This window comes from Pteropus alecto, unplaced genomic scaffold (assembly GCF_000325575.1).
Source record: "Pteropus alecto unplaced genomic scaffold, ASM32557v1 scaffold202, whole genome shotgun sequence".
NCBI lineage: Eukaryota > Metazoa > Chordata > Mammalia > Chiroptera > Pteropodidae > Pteropus > Pteropus alecto.
Genome location: NW_006432451.1, coordinates 527,896 through 538,208, shown reverse-complemented (window position 1 = coordinate 538,208; position 10,313 = coordinate 527,896).

Genomic DNA, 10,313 nt, shown 5'->3' with positions numbered 1-10,313 from the left:
TGTTTTTTTTTTTTCTTTTTCTTTTTCCCCTTTGTTTTAGGATTATGTCATTTTAGACATAAGACATATTTAGAGTTCAGGTTCAAATAACTATATTTGTATCTTTAATTTTAGAAAGAATAGGACTCTCCCCCTCTGCCCCTCCCCCCCAATCTAATTGGACATGTTCCTGGGAGGTGAGTCTGAGTTGTAGAAGGTGGCTTTTAAGACAGTGATCTGAAATAGTTGCTCAGTGTTGTGTGGAGGTGCTAAGGCTTTCATTAATATTTGATAAGAATTTTATTTTAAAAATAAACTTAATTTTAATACATTGGCTACCAATAAATGCATTAATTGTTGCTATAATAAGTTATTTTTGTACAGCTCTCAAAATGTGTGGGTTTTTTTTTTTTTTTTTTGCCATCTCTGATCTGAAGAGCCTCTCAAGGCTGTGAGGTGATCTGTTTAAAATAAGAATCTGTTTAGCAACTTAGGTATGTGAATCAGAATTTTTTGATTGCTATCTATGTATTCTTTTTTTGTATAATATTAATTTCTGTATATGATTCTTATCCATAACCCGTGATCTCAGTCTATGTTAATCTCATTAGCCTTATTTTTTTTTCAGTAATTAACTTTATAATATGTGAAGGCTTTACATTTTAACTTAGAATATATATGTTTTTCCTAGAACACTTTTTTCAATTTATATTCATGTTCTTTGTCAGGTTGCATTTGAAAGGAAGTTTTTTACTACTTGAAAGTTTGGAAAATTACTGGTTTAGTATATTTAACTTAATAGGGAAAGGTGAGGCAGGAGATAAAGCAAATTAGCTATTTTAAATTGTGTTAATATACTGATGGGGAAGGCAGAGCAGAAATGAAATCAATTCAAGTTACTAATTATCTGAGTTTTGCTTTAATTTCCCTTGCAACTTTTAGAATCCTATGCATACTGATTTGTTTCTGCCTTCAACTTCAGTAGATACACCATTCTTTATTATTTCTTGGTATAGGTTTACTAGTACCTTCAGAACAGGTGAAAGAACGTCTTGCCTGTGTGTTAGTGGTTAGAGAAGGTATCTCTGTTAGAAACACAAAAAAACAACTAAGTCTAGAGAGGTCTTAAAATAGATCTTGACTGTGCAGATAAGTATAGAAGAAAATACAGAGATGGAAGAGTCCTATCCATGTTGTATATTAAAGGCTGTATTTTTTGGAGTCTGTTTTCCTGCAGTTCTTAATGTGTTGATGTAGGTGAAATGATCTGTGGTTATTTGCGGAGATAATGAGATAGTTAATTTTATCTTTGGGCAGTCTTTCTATCAACCAATCAGTAAAGAACAGTAGTTATGGTGTGTGTCTTAGGTGATTTAAGATAGAGACAAAGGGCAGTTTGGGGTGTGGTAGAAAGCTCACTGAGCCTCTTATGAACATATCGATGTGAGGATATTACTGTGTAGAGCTGTGTCCTTGTTGGCTTAAGTGGCAGGTCATTTAAACTCATTTCTCAGTTTAAAATACACAGATATAAATTGGCTTATTGAAATTATTTTAGATTTTAAATTATTTTTATGCATATTTATTGAATTCTTTGATTTGCAGGTATTTCTGCCCCATTCTGGTCACTCTGGAAATGTATTAATTAATTCTGCACCTGCAGCAGTTATTTCCTTGAGTGACATGACACATAGATCCTAGGTTTTAATGTTTATATTTTATGCAGGCACTTCATGCATGTGAATGGGGGGCTGGAGAGTTTTGTATAGGTGTTCAATAATATATTTTAAACTCATTTTTAATAATATGCCATCATTTCTTTAGTGAGAATAGTTAAAGTAGTGATCTTTGTTGTTTATCTTCAGCAGGGACAAATTATACCTCTTCACATTGGTATTTTCCCCATGCTTGTGGGGAGAAATATTCCTTAGTGCAGCATTCTCATTGATTATTCCGTAGATATTTAATATGAACCTCAGATTACCATGGGAATTGATTATTTCTTTGGTTCCTGGTTGTGTAGATGCTTTTTCGAAACTGGGAGAAATAAAAAGAAGCAACTTTAAGCTGTCAGATTTGGGGATTAGCATAATTTCAGAAAAAAGATTTGTATTGATCTGGTTGGTCAGGTTTCTCAGAGTGGCAAGGAAGAGACACTTGATAATCACAGAGATGGAATGAGAGGTAAAAGGGGCAGTAGCTCCATAGGTAGTACATAGTCCCCAATAACTGATGAGGCTCTTAAATAGACAAAAATGTCTCATTTCTGCTTCAGGATAGCTAAACTGCTCCAAATAACCCGTTCTTTGCCCTTTGAATAAGTTCTACAGATGAGGTTCGATTGGATTGATTTAGTATTACTGTGCCTGGAGCAAACATCCTTGTTGGTTCAGCCTGCATAAACTTATTGTTCTTCACTCAAACCCCTATGACCTGTGACCTATGTAATTGCTAGCTTTATGTTCCTAACAAAGTATACCTTAGAGTATACTTGGAGTATACCTTGAGAATACTTTGCTCAAAGTTATCTTTGTGCGTGGTAAGTAGGATTCTTCATAGGTCTTTGGTCCAGCAAGAACAAGCTTTGCCCTACCTTTAATTTTCATGAAACAAATAGGTTTATTTATTTTCTTGGGTGGGAGGGTGGGTTCGGGTTGTGGGATTGATCTTTATAAAGTTAGGAGGGTTGTATGAAACCATCTTTATTATCTTTGATAACCTCATGAATTTGCATACTAGGGGTAATTATTTACAGTGGCTACGAAATGGATTTTTTTCCTGTGTGAAACTAACAAATAGGTATTTCCATGTACCAGAACTCAACTAAATGAATTAACTACATAATCAAAGGTACTTAAATGTGTGGGTCTGAAACTTTGTTTTGTCTATACTTAGTGAATATTTTAAAGAGTGTTCAAATAACTGAATGAAATAGATGAATAAAATGCTTTTTATCTTAATGTAGATGATAGTAAATTCCTTATTGAAGATACTATCTTGCATGTTAGATAGGTCTTTTAGAATGTGACTTTGAGTATGAAAACTAAATAACACTTGAAACCAGATATATTTGATATTTAATTCTTTCAAACTAAATGTTGTATTATTTTCAGGATAGCCCAAATATGTTGTTTGAAACTTTTTGAGGGTGTTGTGTAGTAGGCTGTATATGCATGGGACACATCATTAGTGCTAGATGCCTGGCTATATTCTAAGGATTTAAAGCAAAATCTTTGCATTTGATGTTTTGTATATTCGGCTTAAAAAAAATCCACAAGCTTTTAAAGGTTGTGAGGTATGGGTCATTTTTGTTCGGATAAGAGGTCAATAAAGCCTTTACTAGCATGAAATGTTTTTCTTTTCCCTTTTCTTGGTATTAAAAGAAACGTGAATGGACAAAATAGCCATTAAAGGGTTTAATTAAAAAAAAAAAAGGTTGCAACAAAAACCACACAATCTGGCTGTCCATGTTACTTCAAGCTTCATATTTCAAAACTGTATTCACAGTTTTAGAAATAAACTATTCAGTAGCTGAATGGTCTTAACCAGTGCTTTTCTTCTTTGCTTTATCCTATTGTGCCAGCAGGGATGCTGCAACAATTCTTTTTGATCTAAAAACTACAGCGTTCTGGAACTGAAAAAGAAAAATTTTCTAATCTGCTAAAATTTTACTGGATAGTGAGGTCAGTCAGAGACTGGAAATAACTTGCTAAGAGAGTTCATTGAGAATCTTTTTTTTTTCCCTAGAGATGTTCCAGAGTTGACTTGAATGAGCCACTTGGAATTGAAGATCAAACTGGAAAAATTCTTCTCTAGGGTGAGATAGCTCCTCTGAACTAAAAATTTTAAAGGAATTAGAAAGTCTGTGTTGTATGTTTTGAGAAAATAGTCCCTAAAATCATTATTCAGAATTTAGTTTTTCACGTATGTTTTGTGCTTTAGAAACATATTTCGTGAACATGATTAATAATGAAAAGTATATTTAAAAACTATATAGCTCTAGATCATAAATTACTGTTCCATCGTATATGTTCTGAAAAGTTAATATTGTTAGATCCTCTACTAGTGTTGCTGGCATGTCCATAAAAGATGGTCTGCAAGGCAGGGCTGAGATTATGATGACCTTTAAATTATCTTTTTAGATAATTTAAAGAGCTGGTGGATGGCTGGCCAGACTGTCAGGGTCATTATTAGTGTCCTAAAAAGTGATGCTAGAGGTCTAAATTTGATTGCCTGTTCTCTCTCTCTGCATAGGCCAGCAAGAGATAGGATTGGTGGGAGGCTGTTAGCTTTGGAGCAAGGCTAAATCTTTAATCCCTACACAGGTTCCCTTTTCACTAATTAGAAAAGAAAACAGCTGGACTGCTGGAGCTTTGCTGTTTAGATCTCCTTAGCCGAAAGGTGCCTGCTATGTAGGATTTTGAATGTAGCAGTAGACCATTAAGGGGTAAAAACAAGAAATTTAAGTCTTTGTAACCTTCATAGAGATTTTTGCCTCCTTAGAGTATGAAAGAAAGGATTTGGTGTTGAGAGAGCAAGGACTGCAGGGATGGGAGTTGAAGCAGGGGTGCAGTTGAAGACTATCTGTATTTAGAATTTCAACAAATGTAGTTAAAAAAAAATCATTCCTCTGGACTCTAGTATGTAGTTAAAAAAGTATAATAAGTTCAAAAAGGTCCCTGTATAATCACATGAAGACTATAGGTCATTGATACAAGTGGCCTGTGTCAGGAGAGTTTTGTTCTTTTCATTTCCTAATAGCCAATTTAATTTCATTGGTGTTGCAGCAGTGTGCGCCCAGTGTTGAATTTTCCAGGTTCTCTAAAGCATAGTTGTTGCAAAGATTGCTGTGACATTAGGTTGCTTTTCAATGACAGGCCAGTTGTACGGTTGGATCCCTGGAAGTGGGGCTGGGAGGAGGGGATTTTACTGTAGGTCCAGTGTTAACAAAAGTATTACTCTTTGTGTCTGTCACTAAAGCAATCCAGCTGCCTCTGAAATAGAAAAGACCAGTGCTGAATTAGGTAAAAATGTTTAAAGCTGTTTGTACTAGCAGTGGTTTCTTGCTCTCCCCTACCCCAACTCCTATATCAGTATGGGGTGGCCAGATTAAGCACTTAATCTCAGGCTTTTCAGATTTTGTTTATTGTGTGTGTGTGTGTGGAGGAGGGTAGCGATTAAATCAGAAGCATGATATAGCTTACTCTCATCCCTCTCCCTTTGTCGAAGGGTGGGATACTTGTTAACATTAGGGTTTTCAGGTCTACAGTTCCTCTGATGCTTGAAAGGAGGATTGCTTTGGAAGGTATGTTTTCCAGTCTAGCAGTTAGTCCCAGCTGCTGTAGTTCTCTCTGGAAAAAGAAAGTAGAGATGAGTATAATTCCTGTATAATCCAGAGACACCAGCCTCACTTACCACGCCCTACATCCCCAAAACCAACCCCTCCATTTGTTTAGCTTGAGGAGTTTGTCTTTACCCTGCTTTTTGACATTAGAGAGGAAGGCCAGGACTAGTTCTTGGACTGGGCTGCATATAAAGGTGAAGCACAGGGAGTAGTTGACCAGTTCTTTCAGTATTTCTTATCAGAAATCTTCTGTGTCTCTTTATGTTTGTTCATTGTGGGACTTTGAAATTTTTTTGTGTTTTTTTCATGAACATTTACTTTTCCTCAGGGCATTCCAGTGGTTGCTTAATGTTTCACTAGCACTATTTAGTATATAATTATATTTAAAACATATTACAGTTCTAGTTAATAATGATTTATTAATGTCACAAATAGTGTAAGTAGTGAATAAGGCACATCTAGGTGAGTGCATCCTACAGTTATATCTCATTGTACCCAGCAGTGTTATTTGTTACTGTGAAGAGAATTAACATTGGATTTTTCTCTTCTTCCTAATTTCTCTATCCATCCCTCCTCTCTATGCTTCTGTCTCTGTTGCTGTTGCTAGCATAGAAAATACTCAGATTACAAATGAGTTTTGTTTGCAGATGTTTTTAAATAGCTAAACCTTTGGAAATCTCCCTTTGCAAATGGTATATTTCATTTATTGTGTACTTCCCTTCCCCCCACCCACGGAAGTAGTTCCCCTTGTCCTTGAGATTTTCCAGGCCTCAGGCTGTAGAGCAAGATACCTGTGAAAGTCTCTTATCTCTACCATTTATCTTCCACTCTGAATATGAAGTGAAAAGGCAAGATTATCAACAAGCAAATTAGATTGTAGAGTCAGTCATTCAAGCATGTAGTAATGTCATTCAGAGCACTTTTCTAAGAGATGTGAATGAAGAAAAGAAATTATCAGTGGGTTCTTCAGGCTGTCATTGCTTAGAGAATATATATAGCAGCTCAGTCACTCCAGCTCTTGCCAGATAGTAGTAGTTTCCTAATCCTCATATGAATTTTTGGGAAGGAATTTCTACCCCGTCTTTACTTTCCCTCCACTTTCAAATTCTATTTCTGGAACACAAGTAAATCTTTTTAACAAGCTTTCTATAACAAACATCCACATTAACTTTTTCAGAACTCTTGCTTTGAGCTTCTTTAATTACTCCAATAGTGCCATTATTGCTCAAAATGTCTTAGGGATCCCTTTTCCTCAGTCTGTCTTCAGGAACTGAAGAACATTTCTCTGACTTCTCTTTACAGAGGCCAGTTGTTTCTTGGAGCTTGAATGTGTCTTTGGGTGAGGGAAATGACTAACAAATTTTTTAGAGACAAGATTGGAAAAAAAAGTTGATTATTATCAAGTTGAAGAATACTGAAGATGTAGAGGTGACTGTAGAACAATGAAAGGAGCCAGTGTTGTGTCCAGGAACTCTGCAGCCACGGGACTTGCCTGACTTGGTTTCTTCATCTCTCAAACTAAGACCATAAACCCATCTTATAGGTATGAGGAATAAGTAAAAGAGTCTCAGTACTTGCTTTGTAATTGGCTTACACATAGGGTAATTCCTTCTTTTATAAATGTGGATTTGAAGACAATTTTCAAAGAGAATTCTAACGTTGTTTTTGAGTAACGGCCTCAATGTTCAGAATAACTGCCTTGAGATTACTTCTTTAAAAGACAGCACTTAATTGGTTTACTTGTTTGTTTGTTTGTTTGTTAAAGAAAAAAAGAAAAAGTGTATAATTCTGGGCAGAAGTAGCTGAGCAAATGTTTGTTTTCATCTTAAGACTATTTTTTTTTTTTTAGAGCAATTTTAGGTTCTTAGAAAATTGAGATGCAGGTACAGAGAGTTCCCATATACTCCAGCCCTCCACATGCATGACCTCCTGGATTATCAGCGTCACTCAGCAGAATGGGGCATTTGTTACAGTGGTTCAACCTGCATTGACACATCATAATCACCCAAAGTGCATAATTTACCTTAGGGTTCACTCTTGATGTATTTTCTATGGGTTTGGATAAATACAGCATCCATCCATCATTATGATACAGAATATTTTCATTGCTCTAAAAGTACTCTGCTCTTTGCCTGTTCATCCCTTCTCCAACCCCAGTCTCTCTGGCAAGCACTAATACTTTCGCGGTCACAATACTTTTGCCTTTTCCAGAATGTCATGTAGTTGGGATCATACAATATATAGCCTTCTCGTATTGGCTTCTTTCACTTAATAATATGCTTTTAAGGTTACTCCATGTCTTTTTGTAGCTTGATAGCTCATTTCTTTTTAGCACTGAACAGTATTCAGTTGTTTGAGTGTTGGAAAAATGTTTTCAGTTCAAAGAATATGCTGAAATTCAGCTTTGAGTACTACAATAAACTGGGAAACCAATTCTAGGTTTTAGTTGAGTAATGTGATACTTGATAGGTCACTTAAGCATCTTTGGGCCTCACTTTTTGTGTGGACAATAAGAAATTTAGACTTGCTGTATTAAAGTGCAAGCCTAGTTGGTTTGAAAGGCCGAATCCTAAAACAGTACAGATTGTTTGGGCAGGACTAGTGATTCCTAACTGGAGGAGATCTTCGGTTGTCAGCGTGGAAAGGACCCTCGGTTCCACATTGATCTCTTTTGCACACTTGCTCAGTAAAGCCATTATTAATCTTTTAAAAACTTAAGAAGATAGTTTAGTCCATGTGCATTTGAATATATATGCTATAAGTAAGAATTCCATGTTATTGATATTATAATCATGAAACTGTTGGTTGTACATCATGCTTCTATTGCTTATTATGGCAATTTGTTATTCAATCAATAAAAATTATAAAGCATAAAGAGTGTTTTAATGAAGTAGGAAGTGTGGTGATATGGTGAAACAAGCCCTTTTTTCTTTTCTTTTAAATGTCATTCTAGGTATAAATTTTGTGCATGAATTTGAAAACAGTGAAATTGCAGAGTAATGAAAGTAATTCTCTTGTAAAAGTACATCAGAGCTACTTCTCAGTTTAAAAGAAATGCATTTATCGTTCTTGTCATGTGTAAGAATTTGTATAAACTATGTAATCATCAAGACTTTCTTCTTTAAATAAAAATCATTAGTTTAGTTGTCTCTTGGTATCTGTAGGGAATTGGTTCCAGGACTCCCATGGATACCAAAATCTGCAAATACTCAGTTCCTTTATATACAATGATATAATACTTGCATAAAATCTGTGCACATCCTTGTATATACTTTAAATCATCTCTAGATTGCTTATAATACATACAACAGTATCAATGTTATGTAGTTTTTATACTGTTTTGCTTAGGGAATAATTACAAGGAAAAAGTCTGTAGATGTTCACTACAGATGCAACCATTGTGAGCCTAACTCCACAGCACACATCAGCGATCCCATTTTTTTCCTGAATATTTTCCGTGGTTGGTTGAATCCACAGATGTGAAACCCACAGATATAGAGGACTGACTATACTTTATACCAACTAAAGCATATGCTTTATATCAAGATTATTAAAAGAAATACCTATCTTTTAAACAAGTAATCTTAATGCATATTATGAGAAAAGTCATAACTAAGTTGGAATTTCTGGTGTTGGAAATGAACTTGTGATAAAAAGGAAGAACCCACCTCAAAATGTATTCTCTTGTCTGGCATATTTCAAGTCCAAGGCAATTCGAATATAAAATTGCATTTTCGTTTTGTTTCTGTTTAGATTGGAGAACTCTATTTGGTGCTAGTTGCAGCTTCCATAAGTATACCATATATACATTTTTTGCCAAAAAAAAGTCTTGTTCTATAATTGTTTAATCAATGGTAGTTAATCTAATTAGGCTGTTAAGATGTTTGTTAACTAAACCCTGACAAGCTCTTTTAGCTACTGATTAAGATGTGAATTATTCTTTGAGAAATTAATGTGTAGATTTTTGAAAAGCAAATGGCCTTGACAAATTCATTTGTAAAATCATGTTATCTCAGGTGCAGTTGGGCTTTTTGTTGTGTTGAAATTTCTACTTATATGCTCTCATCTATCATTTTTGACTTCTAAGAAAGCATTCACAGACTTTTTTTCCTACATGTTTTCCTAATTTACTGAATAGAAAACAGTAAGTTCAGGCCTTTTCTTAATTGTGTTACATCTTCTTGGTAAGTACTTTTCTAAATCTACAGCTATAAATTTTTTATATATGTGTTTTAGTTTCTCTATCAGAATATGATTAAACATTTGCACATTGTGAGTAGAAATAAAGTTTTAATAAATGGTCAAAATATTTTTTATTGTGCATTGTTTAACTTTATTTAAAGCCAGACTGGCAAGTTTGAATGTTACACAGCTTAAGGTCTTTGCTACTGTAATGGATCGGTTCAACTGAGCTCTGAACTAGTTTAATTAAGTCAGATAATATTATATTCTAAAGAGAATTAACTTCTGAAATGTAGTTGAATAATTATGGCATCAGTAGGAATGCATAATGATTCAATCATTTATGCTTTATTCTTTTAGAAGTTAAATTTTTCACATCAATTGGATTGTATATGTGTTGAATTTTCTTATATGACTTCCTTTTCTCCTTTTCTGCAGTGTTCTTGGATCCGGGGAAATTTATAATTAAAGGAGAGACCAAAATACTTCTCTAGATCATATTTGTTTTTATTTCATTTAACTTTGCCTAGTATGTTTTGTTATTTGCAGAATGGTTACTCTTAAAATGGGCAAGGATATAAGGGGACTTGTATAGACTACTTTTTCTTGGATATTGCTGAATCTTTACATATTTTTGGCTGCAAGTGACATAGTACTCAGCTAAAAGTGGCTTAAACAAATGCTTTCCCACCATGTAATGAAGGACCAGTTTTTTGTTTAGTTCCCATTCATTGCAGAGTTCTATTTTAGAAAATACAATTAAAATGTAGGAATATAAAATTGCTATAAAGTTTCCGAGCGCTTGCTC